The sequence below is a fragment of the Asparagus officinalis genome, chromosome 6, assembly GCF_001876935.1.
Source record: "Asparagus officinalis chromosome 6, Aspof.V1, whole genome shotgun sequence".
Lineage (NCBI taxonomy): Eukaryota > Viridiplantae > Streptophyta > Magnoliopsida > Asparagales > Asparagaceae > Asparagus > Asparagus officinalis.
In genome coordinates this window covers 42,189,513-42,204,622 of record NC_033799.1, presented here as the reverse complement: position 1 = coordinate 42,204,622, position 15,110 = coordinate 42,189,513, and the positions used below count along the sequence as shown (strand labels likewise).

Sequence of the window (15,110 nt, the reverse complement as noted above, 5' to 3'; positions counted from 1 at the left end):
ATGAATTTCCATAATGTATAAGCGCTATCAAAAGAATCAAGCTTGTTAGACATAAATGAATCAAATGCATTTAATAAAAATTCTAACATAAGCTTGTTCATAATAGACATCTTTTTATCATGTTTGTTCCACTTGGATTTCTCCAACGTGGGCACAATATAAGCACAATCAATGATTTCCCATAAATCGATATTTTTAGATTGAACAAATATTTTGAATCTAAAACACCATTGAGCATAAGGGAAAGCATTGAATTTAGGAGCAATACTAGAATCATAGCCTAAACAAGATGCATCATTCATATTCATAATTTGTAAAAATATATGCAAGCAAGATACAAATAAAGCTCAAAATTAGATTAGCACAATAAGCTAACTTGGATCTTTAACTCAAGGCGATTAGACCTTAAATCAAAGAGCACCAAGCTCTGATACCAATTGTTAGACCCTAGAGGGGGGGTGATTAGGGTCTTATGCTAATCTAATCCGATTTAAGTGCCAATTAAAATTAATTAACAAGTATATTCTTGCAAGATAGATATACAAGAGTTATGTGCAAGAATAAGCAAAATGAACAAAGGTAAATATCCTAGCAATGAGATATACTATGAGATATATGCAAGGATATATGAGCTAACACAAGATGATATATCCTATCAAAGAGATATACAATATGATATATGTATAGGATATGTAAACTAACACAAGGGGTAAACAATCTAAACAAGATAGTGGATGATATAGATAATGAGCTAATGACAATGGCGATATAAGATATGAACATAAATATGAATGAACGCCAAAGCACACTCAAACAAGCAATATGATCACGGAGTTCGGACCTTCCGTCCTACGTCTCCGCTCCCCACTCCCGGGGAGAAATCCACTATCAACCGGGTTTTCTACGTTCACCCGAACAACGTTTACACCTCACACTCGGTTTTCTAGCTAACCGAAAACTTTACAATCAACACACTATTGTAATCCCACTCTACACCCACTAAGTGTTGGACCTAGCCGTGTCTCCCTCAAGTGCTCGGTTACAACCTCTCCCTAGGCACGTCAACCGACGCCACTCCTCTTGGGACGATCCCCGACTCTCACCACACACTCCTCACTCGGTGTACAAGTGTATTACAAAGTGATTCTCACAATAAGCACAATATAACAAATGATTGTTCTCTCTAATAAGATGAGAACTCAATTAAGCTCACTCTCAATGTCACAAACCCACAACCCTAAATTATACTATGAATGTAAATACAATAAGCTCAATAGGTTGTGTGTGAACAAAGAGATATAAATCAAAATCAAACTAAACTCAACTATAAAATCTAGCTTAAGAACAATGATAATCAAACAAGTATATAAATGTAAAGCTAGAGTTTGAGTTTAGAAAACTTCTCAATTTGATAACAAGAGATGGAGGGATGATAGTTGGAAGCTCAAACTTCAATAGATAATCTCCTCAAGCTCTTGTGGAATTTGATTCACAAAATCGAAACACTCAAATGCTTAAAAGCTTATAAACACATTTTAAACAAACTTAAACCCTTGATTAAAACTTTCTTAAACTTGTTTTAAAACTCTCTTGGTTAGTTATGAAAGATGAGAGCAAGGGGGTATATATAGTCACCCAAAACATCAGCAAAAACCAGAGCAAAATGACAAAACAGCCCCAAGGCAACGGTCAAAAAACTAGCCGTTGGAAGCTGAAGGAACACTCGTCGGTCGACCGGAAAATTCGTCGGTCGACCGAAAATTTTCATCGGGACCGGTCGACCGACAGACTCTCTGTCGCCCAGTGAGAATATGAACTCAGGTTCGGTCGACCGGTGCGGTCGACCGAAATCTGACATATTCAAAAACTGTTTTGCTGATTTTAAAACCCTGTTTAAAAATATCAAATAAATTCAGAAAAATGTAAAACTTTGGGGAATGATTGTAGACATGATAATACACATGCTACAAAAACTGGTTTTCTAAAAAGACTTCCCAAATGAGAAATATCATCATTTTACAAAATAGTCCAAAACATGAAAATGTAAACATATGAATCTTGACATTTTAGCTTAACCATGTTTTGAAACATTACAAAATGATTTTGTAGACTTAATAAAAGATGTATATGATTATTGTTAAGTCTATAAACCAAGAAAACAATATTTTCACAAATACAATAGAAAGTAAAACGTATGAGTATGTATATGAAAATATATTTGTTTCATATCTATGAAATTAAACCAAAACAACTTATCCACATAGAAAACAAGCATGTATACACATTTTTTGGAATTTATTTGTAAATACTTTGTTTGTGGATAAAACTAAAAACCAAGATGTATATGTATATAACTATATATATATATATACTAAGAGACTAATAAATGTGTGTGTGAATATAATATTGAGCTTAAAGTATATAACACACATAATATAAACCTATACTAAATATACCCAAGCTTGATCTTGATCTTCATTGAAGCTCAACTTGGTACACATGCGGATGAAGCTTGGACTTGATCTTTAACTTGAATTGTATAGGCTTCAACCCGACATTCCGCCAACCTCCTTCGGATATGATCGTTGAAGCTCTATTCCATCCATCCTCCAACTATGTTGTTTGTCTACAACAAATACGAAAACACAAATACTAGACAAACAACATTAGTGATAAATTGTTTGTTAAACATCATCAAAACAAGAAAGCTAACATTCTTGTGCAGGCACCCTTGTATGCCCCAATCCCTACAACTTGGAGAACCAATCGAGTCTAATCCTGAGATCGAAAGGACTTTTTGTGCTATTAGGAAGTGGGTGCGAGAAACAAAGGACAGTTTGAAAAGCAAAAACACCATGATAGACTAAGAAGACCAAGGCAATCAAGACCGATCCATGAAAGAGTTTGCATCACCAACCACCCATGGAGCCAAGTCAAGCATCATGAAGCCTAATGTTGTTGCCAACAACTTCGAACTCAAACCTTCACTCCTCTCCATGGTTCAGCAAAACCAATTTGGAGGTACTCCAACCGAAGATTCAAACCTCCATATCTCAATCTTTCCGAAGTATTGTGACACCCTAAAAATGAATGGAGTATCGGACGATGCAATCAAGCTAAGGTTGTTTTCGTTCTCACTAAGGGACAGGCAAGGGTTTGGCTGTAATCACTTCCACCAGGCTCCATCACTACATAAGACCAACTCTCAGAAGTGTTCCTTGCTAAGTACTTCCCTCCGAGCAAAACAGCCCAGTTGAGGAATCAGATAAAAACCTTCACTCAAAAAGAAGAAGAGACATTGTATGATGCTTGGGAGAGGTACAAGGATCTTCTAAGGATGTGTCCACATCACGGATTGGAGGATTGGCTCATAATCCACATTTCTATAATGGTTTTCTCTACAACACTAGGATGACCATGGATGCTGCAGCTGGTGGTGCATTGATGAACAAAAGTGTGCGAGACGCAAGACAACTCATAGAGGATATGGCACAAAACCATTTCCAATGGTTGGGTGAGTGCTCTTTGCCCAAAAAGAGTGGGTGGTGCGATGTAGATGCATTAGACCACATTGCTTCTAAGCTAGATGCTCTATTTCAGAAATTTGATAAGATGAGCATAAATTTAGTAGCATCTAGTTCTATTAACTGTGAAATATGTGGTATTATTAGACATTCTGCTGTGGAATGTCAGATTAGAAACTTTCCTTCCCCTAATGCACTATTATAAGAACATGTTAATTATATGAATAATTTTAATCAGAAAGGGGATCTATTTTTCAATACGTACAATCCGGGATGGATAAATCATCCTAACTTATCCTATAAAAATTTACCCCAGAACCCATCCCCTCAATCTCATTTCCGACATCCAGGTTTTCACGCCCCTAGACTCCCTTACCCTAGTCCCCAAAAGTCAAACTTCGAGACCTTGATGGCGAACTTTGTGACATCCCATAATAAACAGAGTGAAGAGTTCAGAAATCAAAATAGGTTCATGAGTGATGCCATTAAGGACCTAGCCTCTAAGGTTGACTCTTTAGCCACCCACAACAAAGTGCTAGAGAATCAGATCACTCAAGTGGCCCAACAATCTAGCTCTTCTTCTAGGTCTTTAGGAATGTTTCCTGGACAACCTGAAACTAACCCCAAGGGAACTATCAATGCCATTATTACACTTAGGAGTGGAAAAGAGTTAGAGGGACCAGTGATGAGGAGTGATTGTGGGGATGTGGTTGATGAGAGTGAGAAGTTAGTGACAAGTGAGAAAGAGCATATTGGTGAGAAGGGGGAGAAGGTTGAGAGATATGTAGCACCTGCACCTTATAAGCCTCCACTACCCTTTCCTCAAAGACAGGCTAAGGCGAGGTTGGAAAAATAATTTGGAAAATTCATAGAAATCTTAACAAAAAATTGCACATTAACATCCCATTCGTTGAGGCCATCTCTCAAATGCCCTCCTATACTAAATTCTTAAAGGAGATTCTATCAAATAAGAGACGATTAGAGGAATATGAGACTATAGCATTGACCCAGGAGTGTAGTGACATCATTCAAAATAAGTTACCACCTAAGCTTAAAGATCCTGGCTCTTTTTCTATTCCTTACACAATTGGTGATATATCAATTAATCATGCTCTATGTGATCTTGGTGCTAGTGTCAATCTTATGTCATTGTTTATATGCAAAAAGTTGTAGATGGGAGACTTGAAGCCTACTACTATCTCCCTCTAATTATCAGATCGATCGGTTAAACGTCCGATAGGTATATTAGAAAATGTATCTATCCATGTTGGTAAATTCTATATTCTGGTTGATTTTATTATTCATGAAATTGAGGAGGATTCTCAAATCCTCATCATATTAGGAAGACCTTTCCATGCTACCGCTGGTGCGGTAATTTATGTGAAGAATGTGAAGCTCTCTCTCAATATAGGGGATGAGAAGGTGAATTTTGACTTGTCTTCTGCTATAAAATTTCCACTAATTGATGATACTTGTTGCAGGATTGATATGATTGACGTGTTGGATAGAGAAGACTTTACCATAGATGTCTCAAGTGATCCACTTGAGAAATGCTTAGCAACTAATGGAGCATCTGATGATGATGACAAAGAGATAGTTGCTTATGCTACCATGCTTGATGAAAGCCTTACCTACACCAAAGAACCTGAAGTAGTGGCTGAAATTGGAAAGGTGTTGAGTGACCAGGTTTGTGAAAGGGAAGCTGCACCTAAGATAGAACTAAAACCACTTCCTTCATCACTCAGATATGAATTCTTGGACTCCAATGGTGCATATCTTGTAATTGTGAATGCCAACTTGAGTCATGAATAAGTTGAAAATTTGTTTATTGTCCTAAGTTTGCATAAGGATGCGATAGGTTATTCCATAGACGATATTAAAGACATTAATCCATCCATTTGCATGCATCGAATTTTGTTGGAAGAAGGGTACAAAAGTTCCATTAAACATCAAAGGAGGCTGAACCCGAACATGAAAGAGGTACTAAAATTACTTGATGCGGGGATCATCTATCCTATCTCAGATAGTGAATGGGTGAGCTCGGTGTAAGTAGTGCCTAAGAAGATAGGTATGACCATTGTCCAAAATGAAAAGAATGAGCTAATTCCCACTAGAATAGTCACATGTTGGCACATGTGCATTGATTATTGAAAACTAATAAAGCCACCCGAAAAGATCATTTTCCCCTCCCTTTTATCGACCAAATGTTAGAGAGGTTGGCTAGGTATTCTCATTTCTGTTATCTAGATGGGTATTCGGGATTCTTTCAAATCCCAATTCACCCTAGCGATCAAGAGAAGACGACGTTCACATGTCCATACAGCACCTTTGCTTATAGGAGAATGTCATTTGGCTTGTGTAATACCCTTGTCACTTTTCAACGATGTATGATGACCATATTTTCTGATTTTATTGAGAACATTATGGAGGTTTTTATGGATGACTTTTCAGTTTATGGCATTTCTTTTGATGACTATTTGCATAACCTTCCTAAGGTTTTAAAAAGATGTAAAGAAATGAACCTTGTGTTGAATTGGGAGAAGTGTCATTTTATGATATAAGAAGGAATTGTTTTAGGTCATTTAATCTCTAATCGGGGTATTGAAGTGGATAGGGCTAAAATTGATATCATTGCTAATATGCCACCACCGATTCATGTCAAAGGAGATAGGAGTTTCTTAGGTCATGCGGGGTTTTATAGGCATTTTATTAAAGATTTTTCTAAGATTGCCAAACCCTTGACCCATTTTCTTGTTAAAGATTTTCCTTTTGCATTTGATCAATCTTGTTTTGATGCTTTTGAAAGGTTAAAGGAAGCTTTGACAACCGCCCCACTTATGAGACCACCTGATTGGAATATTCCATTCGAGGTTATGTGTGATGCAAGTGACTATGCTATCGGGGTTGTTCTTGGACAAAGGAAAGAAGGGGAAGGAAAGAAGGGGAAGTATACGCCATATACTATGCCAGTGGAACATTGGATGATGCTCAAATGAACTATGCCACAACGGAGAAGGACATTTTAACCGTTGTATTAGTCTTGGATAAGTTCCGGTCATACCTTGTTGGGTCGAAGGTCATAGTATTCATAGATCACGCAGCTTTGAAGTACCTCATGGTGAAAAAGGATGCAAAGCCACAATTGATAAGATGGATCCTTCTATTACAGGAATTTGATCTCGAGATAAAGGACAAGAGGGGCACCGATAATGTGGTAGCCGATCACCTCTCTAGACTTAGGTAAGAAATGGATCAAGGTGAAGGTGAAGAGGAGCCATTTGATGACTCATTCCCGAATAACAACCTGTTTGCTATAACAAGTCTCCGAGCTCCTTGGTTCACAGATTTTGTGAACAATACTGCTTGTGGGGTGTTGCCACCTGATTTGTCATACCAACAATGCAAGAAATTCTTTTCGGATATCAAGAACTACTACTGGGATGATCCTTGTCTCTATAAGTGCTGTGCAGATGAGGTATTTAGAAGGTGCCTGCCTGAGGAGGAAGTATTAGGTGTCATCTCCCACTACCACTCTTCACCATATAGAGGTCATGCTAGTACCTCTAAGACTGCTGCTAAGATGTTGCAATCTGGGTTCTATTAGCCTTCACTTTTCAAAGACGTGAGGACTTTCATGCTTAGTTGTGACCGTTGTCAATGGACAGGAAACATCTGAAGAAGGAATGAGATGCCACTGAATAGCATATTTGAAGTTGAACTCTTCAATATGTGGGGGATTGACTTCATGGGACCTTTTCCATCATCACGCAACAACAAGTATATATTAGTAGCAGCGGATTACGTCTCAAAATAGGCTGAAGCATTAGCATCTCCAACTAATAACGTGAAAGTGGTGGTCAAGCTATTTCAAAGGATCATTTTCCCTCGATTTGGTGTCCCGAGAGCAATAATCAGTGATGGAGGATCCTACTTTGCAAACAAGGTCCTAAGTACACTTTTGAGGAAATACGAGGTAACTCACAAAATGGCTACACCATATCATCCTCAAACAAGTGGTCAAGTGAAGATCACTAATCGAGAAATCAATGGGATCTTAGACAAGACGGTATTTCGTTCAAGAAAGGATTGGTCTATAAAGTTAGATGACCTTCTTTGGGCATATCAGACGGCTTATAAGACTCCTATTAGTATGGGGTCATTCAGGTTGGTTTATGGGAAATCATGTCATTTACTAGTTGAGGTGGAACATAAGGCACATTGGGCTATCAAGAGCATTCATTTGGATTTAAAAGAAGAAGGAGAACAGAGAAAGCTCTAGCTCAATGAGCTTGATGAACTGAGGTTGGATGTGTATGAGAATGCCAAGATTTACAAGGAAAGAACAAAGAAGTGGCATGATCAACATATCCTCCGTAAAGAGTTTACAAAAGGGGCATGGTACTTTTATTTAATTCTCGACTCAAGCTTTTCCCAAGCAAACTTCGTTCAAGATGGTCAGGGCCATTCAAAGTATGAAAGGTTTACCCATTTGGCCCTGTCGAAGTATGGAGTGAGGCCACAGGAACTTTCATGGTCAATGGGCAGAGGTTAAAGCATTATGTCACAGGTTCTCCGATCAAGAAGTTGGGTACTTTTAACCTTCCTAATCCATCATCATTGTGAGCATTGAAGGGGTCAAGCTCATGACAATTAAACAAGTGCTTATTGGGAGGCAACCCAAGCTTTTCTTTCACTTTATTTTTCTTTCTAGTGTTTGATTTTAATTGTTACTTCTTATGACATGTAATCAGGTGTGTAGGTGGATGACATGAGAAAAATGGGTAGCAAAGTGTTCTGTTATTGTTAAGGCCCAAAAGGAGAGGACAGAGGAAAAATGCTGAATAATGATTCTACATAACCTGGGTATGTCCATGGACACAGTCGTGTAGCCGTCGGGCGTCAGTCTTCATTTCCTTGGTTCTGCCTCAAGCCCATGGACACTTGTCAACATTCCTCCCTTTATTTTGTTCTCATCTCCCCAAAACTCACCACTTTCACCTCACCCTCTCACTTTCCCAAATTCCACCATTTCCACTTCTCATCTCTCACCCCTCACCTCAACCAACACTACCTACGTCCTACCTTTCCCCTCCGATCGTTGATCTTGCTGTCCACATCACCGTCCACCTCAATGAGTAGTGAGTCTCTTTTCTCTTCCTCTTTTCAATTATTTACACATAGGGGACAATGTGTGATTCAAGCACGGAATGATGTTTCATGTCTTTTATGTATGTTTTGGTGTGTACTACTGTTTGCAACCCTCTCAACACGTACACCTTTGATTTCACTTGCCCCATTGTTAGATCAAAAATCTCTGTTTCATGTCCAGTTGGTTAGGATGTCATCTGTTCGAGTTCCAATTCGCCCATACTTGACTCTAGACATAGGAATAGATAGGAATGGCTTTTAGCTTAATCCATTTAATTAGTACCTAGGCTCCTTTGGTGACTTGGACTACTTTTTAGTTACTGGAGAAACACTCGGCCTTGTAAAAAAGATCCTAAACTTTGTTGCACCGAGTACCTGGTACTGCACCCTCAGAAGTATGGTTGTCACGTCAGTAGCTGTTAATTATGATGGGATCTTCACAAAAAAACAATTTGCAAGGAAATCAAGTGCTCCTTTGAGACCTTAAGTAGGAAAAGTATGACCCATGTGTGATGAGATATGTGTCTGTCACGAGGAGTTTTGGGGAATCAACTAAAAAAAGAGTTTCTACCATACCATTATTCCAATGTTTATAAGTCAAGTCACTTACACTAACGTACGGAACACCTACAGATGCATTCTTTTCAACTTTATACATGAGACGAGATTTTTGTTTTGACTTTGGGCCGAATGAAATGATGATGCATGTGAATTTGAGTCTAGTGGATGCTTCTGTGCTTATTTGATATCTCCGTTGTCATTTCTATGAATTGTGTCCTCTTGTGTGTGTGTTTCCATCTTTTTTGCTTGAGGACAAGCAATAGTTCAAGCATGAGGGAGTTGATAAACATGAATATTTTCTATCTTTTGACTATGTTTCACCTCCGATTTCTTGTTATTTTATATGATTTTCTTATGTTTTGGCCCTGTTTAGCTCTCTTGTTCTAGTTTACTACTCTTTTTGTGTATTGTGTAGGAAACATTAGAGCTAAGCACAGATTCGGAGCCAAGAAGGACTCAAGGAATACATGAAAAAATGCTACACAGTCCCCTAGTGTCCAACAACACCGGAGTGTTGAAGTGCAGAAGAGTAACCAACAGGAACAGAGCAACAAAGCTGAACACGGCCTGACCATGTTGATCTACATGACCGTGTTGGATGTCAACATTCAGTTTCTCACACGATCTTAAAAGATTTGACGGTTATTATCAGTTAAGATATCTTTTCCAGACTTTAAAAGGACGTCTGGAGGTATCTGAGAGAGGACGGCTGGCTGGAGATTTTTCTTTTTTTTTTCTTTCTTATTTCTTTCCCCATCTTTCTACAATTCTTAGTTTAGGACTTCTTTTGATTTGTAATCTGCTAGTTGTGGGGAATTGTGTCTAACATCTTGACTTCGACACTACGGTTTATTTTTCTAATATATCTTGTTTTATGGTTTACAATTATGATCTTATACATTGTCATCATGTTTCCTACTCCATTTACGTGTGAGTAATCATTTTTTCTAGGATTGAATTAGGTTCGACTATGGTTGTGAATCGATGAATTGACTTTGTTGTTATCGCTAACCATTTGATTCACATTATTCAATTACTAGTATCTGATTGCTTAAGGTTAATTCAAGTGGCCACAAATTTGACCCATTTAGGATGTTAATTTGTACTGAAAGGTTAAATTAACGTCGGTAAATAGTAATTGAATGGGAATTGATTAATCATGAAAGTAGAATAATGATTCTCGGGAACATAAGGGACTAATGTGAACTTAATGAGTTTAATTTAGTTCAGCACCATGAAAATAGGTTGTTGGACTGAATTAGGCATGTTTAGTCGTCGAAAGAGGCTAATAGTTATCATAGGTTAATCGTTCCTAATGAATTGAGCGGTTCGATAACGATTGATTAATTTGTTGATTCAAACCATAGTTGAAACCGAAGTTCGATCCTAGATTCTTTTAATTGAGTGAATCCGCTGTTGATACTAACAAGTACATTCATTATTTTTCTATCATTACAACCAAACCTCCTAATACGATTGGTTTAGATAGTCAGTAATTAACAATGAAGTCCCTGAGGATACGATCTTGTATGGCTACAACGATATCCGTGCACTTGCGAATTTGGGCGATCACAAGTCAAGAAAATCGACTGAATCCCCTAAAACTTTTGAGTTGTTCATAAAACCCACATAACATTCAAAGTTTTTCAACTTACCCCTAAATGACATAAACCCCTAATTTTCAGCACTATTTCATAAAACACCAAACTTTGACAATGTTTCAAAATACCCCCATTAACCATTAGTTCAGCATACTAAAAAAGATTAAAGTGTTGTGGAAGTTTTGTGGAAGCCCTAAAAGTTTTAACTTAAGTGCTAAGTTATTCGGACACTTCATTTTGGTTCTCATATCTGTGTTTTTTTTTTCATGTTTGACACTTCTTGGACATTCTTGAGCATTTACACACACATTTTCAAACAATTACTCAATAATATAACATATGCTTAGTTCAAAATACTTTTAATACACTTCTTGAATGTGTTTCTTACACTTTACCTTAAAATTTCAACTCATTAGACTCGCGACATCCTCATTTTAATACAAGCCTAGATTATAAGTATGATTTTAAATGGTGGTTTGAATAACTAGTTAAAAATGAGCAGTTTTTTAATTTATAATCTAATCGATAAAAAAATATAAAAATGGTATGAGGCTTTTTCTCATACGTTTCCAAAAATTTTTGGGGTTACCTTAAAATGCGATAAATTTTATGAGGGTGTTTGTGATCTTTGACTTATTTTGATATTCATGATTTTAGGATTTAGAGATCACCATGATCACCATGAATATTTTGAACCATTATTATAAATGGGGCAAAATGTATTTTCTTAGGCGTGTGTCACTTGCAATCTTGTGTGTATTATAACATTACTTTTAGTTGTGTGTGCACGTGATGCATGCGCGTGCACGTGCTATGTGCGAGGTTGTGGCCTTGAGTTAGCTAGGTTTTGGTTATAGAGTGTGGCAGGCCTCGTGTCACGATTATGGATGCAGGCACATGACTTGACTCGTAGTATCTACAGGAGAATCTAGTCAAATAAATCTTCGTGCACATGACTAAGCCTCATCTACCTAATCTGCATTAAACAAAGGTAAAGAGGTAATTAAGTAGTTAAGATGGGAAAAAATTGATAAAAAATCAACTTTTGGTCAAATTACCTCTACTCAAGGTGATACCGCCAAAAATGATTTGGTATAATGGGACTTCTAAACTAAAGCTCTAACAAAAGGGCAAAACCATAAAGAAAATAACTTACCATCGTTTTGGAGGCTGAAACTATCCAATTGAACAATTTGATCCAAAATTGATTACTCTCCCAACCTAGAGGAAGAAGAAAGAAAGAAAGTCCAAGAAAACACACAACAAACATCAAGGGAGAAAAGAAATGAAGATTAATAAAGATAGAGAGCATCTCGATGAGTAACTCATGACACTGGTAACAGATAGGGAGAGTTAAACCAAAAAAGAAGAAAAATTCACATGTCCAGCATGCCAAAAATATCAGAAAAAATTTGTAAAAGCAGCGCAAGCACACAAGACTGAAATTAAATATCAAAACATGCACGACTATCGAGAAATTACCCTAGAGGGGGTGAATAGGGTATTTGCTAATCTAATCCGATATTAATGCTAAATTAAAACTTATTAAAGAAATATCCTAGCAAGTATGTTATGCAACAAATTATATGCAAGGATAAGTAAATATAAACAATGTGACAATAGGTGATATAAACAATAAGATAAGAATAAGTGCATCAATACCAAACACAAACAATCAATATGATCACAGAGTTCGGTCACCCTCGACCTACGTCTCCGCTCCTCACCCTTGAAGAGAATATCCACTAATCTCAAAAACAACTACACAATCGGTTTTCTAGCTTACCGGAAACTTTTACAACTCTCACAATGCAATCACACAACACACCCTCTAAGTGTTGGTCTTGCTGTCAAAACAGAGATATAAAAAATATAAAACAAATTTAAAAGTTAGAAAATTCAGGCCTGATTGGGAGCAGTCGTGATATCACTGCCCTAGAAGATTAAGGACCCGCCTATCGCCCTGGCGCAGTTTGTCCTCTCTCCCCTAGCGGTAAAAACCCCCGGAATCGGCCGGCCTCTGCACTCGGGCGTGAGTCACAGAGCTTATGCTCAGACGAAAACGGTTGCCCAGTAAATAAAAAGTAGCCGAAATTTCTTGGAGGTAAGAGAGTAGAGAAGAGAAGAGAGTTTAGAAAGTGTTCCTCTTCGTTGCCGAAATTTCTTGGAGGTAAGAGAGTAGAGAAGAGAAGAGAGTTTAGAAAGTGTTCCTCTTCGTTGGTATGTTTCTGAATGAGCTCCAAGTCTCTTTTTATAGGTGATGAAAGGTGTAACCCCCGCTGAATCCAAGGGACCGTTACGCACGGTTATTGCTTCCGTTACTCGTATGCACCCGTTACAAAACGTGTAAAACGTGCAAAAATAAAAGCTTGAGAAGCAAAAGGGTGTGTGGCTGCGGCCGGGCGAGGCGGTGCGTGCGCGCGCGCGTGTGTGGTAGAAATGCAAAGCCCACAAAACCCAAAATACTATTCAAAGCCCAATAAGGAGAGAACCAATATATACCCTTTACTATTCATCTCATTTTTCGATGTGGGACTATTCACAAAGACAAAATTGCCTTTTCATGAATAAAGCTTCCAACAGTCCCCCCCAAAAGGCAATATTGACTGAAAATTCAAAATTAATAAATCAATAAACAAATCACAAAATAAATATAGGTTGGGCAACCTTTCGTATCGTGAATTCGGGAAAGGTAGCTTTCGGCTTTGAACCTTTCCTTAGTGAGTTCATCACCACCTGAGGGACATAATGGACTAGGCCTTGAATTAGGGCCCTTGGATCAGGTATTGATAAAAACACACACAATACGCTTCATCTATTGAGCAAAGCGGGTTGAGCGTTAAAGGCCATGCTCACAATAAACCGACTCATGAGAGTTTCTAGGGGTTAGCCCAGCCCCCCCTAACCGCGGCCATCACGGTTCCTCTCACGTAGGTAAGTCCTCAAAGGGTACTACAGCTGTTTATTTAATACCCCCCACAATACACGCGTTGGACTTATTAAGAGTAAAACTCAGCCTAGCCAGCTGTATCATAAGAGCATCGTCATCATAGAGAAGGGGTAGTAGCAAATGCTACATAATGATATATAAATATATCTAGGTCGATGCTCCACACGAGAGTCACTTGTCCAGCTTGTTTCTACCACATTGAACCGACATTGGGACTACGTCTCCAAATAAGGGTTGGGTTGCCGCTGTCAGTGACCTCATTTATGGGCTTAACCCCATCTCCCTCGATGAATCCAGAACCACACTCCTGGATAATCCCTTAGTCAAAGGGTCAGCAAGATTTTTCTCAGACTTTACAAAGTCCAAGATCACAACTTTGCCTAACAGGCGTTGTACAAACTTATATCTTATTTGAATATGTCTGTTATGTTTTTTATTTACATGTACTTGCTTTAGAAGCTCTATGGTAGATCTAGAATCAGAGTGAATGGAAATAGGAGGAGAGGGTTTAGGGACCAAAGGAAGTTCAAAGAGAAGATCTTTTAACCATTCGGCTTCTGTGCAAGTAGTATCAAGAGCAATTAGCTCAGATTCCATGGTGCTCCTGGAAATTATTGTTTGCTTACATGATTTCCAGGATACAGCAGTACCACTAAAAAGAAATACATATCCAGATGTAGACTTTACACTGTTGGAATCCGTGACCCATTTGGCATCACTATACCCTTCTATAGCATCAGGGTAACCAGTGTAAGTCAAGCAATAGTCAATTGTGCCTTTTAGATATTTGAATACTCTTTCTAAGGCAGTCCAATGATCTTTGCTACGATTGCTAGTATACCGACTCAGTCTCCCTACAGCATAAGCTATATCGGGTCTGGTTCGGTTGGATATGTAAAGAAGAGATCCAATCATTTGAGAATATTCTAGTTGGGAGACAGGTTCACCTTCATTCTTCTTCAAGGGTATAGAAGAATCATAAGGTGTGGAAACAGGTTTAGAGTTATGAAAGTTGAATTTGATTAGCATTTTATCAATGCTATGGGAAAGACTCAAAGATATTCCTGTAGTGTCTCTAGAGATTTTCATCCCAAGTATCATGTATGCAAGACCTAAGTCTTTCATATCAAAGTTTTTGGAAAGATAATCCTTAACCTTTGAAATTAATTCAAGTGTTGTTCCAAAGATAAGGATATCATCAACATAGAGACAGAGAATGACATAGCCATTGTTTATCACTTTAGAATAGACACATTTATCGTATTCATTCACAGTGAAGCCATATTGTGCAATGACGTTGTCAAATTTCTGGTGCCATTGTTTAGG

At 38.0% G+C, this 15,110-nt stretch overlaps 1 long non-coding RNA gene across 1 annotated transcript; it reads left to right on the top strand.

Annotated features, from left to right (window-relative positions):
• Positions 8,420-10,073, top strand: LOC109845298. The gene is made up of 2 exons (XR_002248286.1): positions 8,420-8,662; positions 9,649-10,073. It is a non-coding gene; the product is annotated as an uncharacterized LOC109845298 (long non-coding RNA).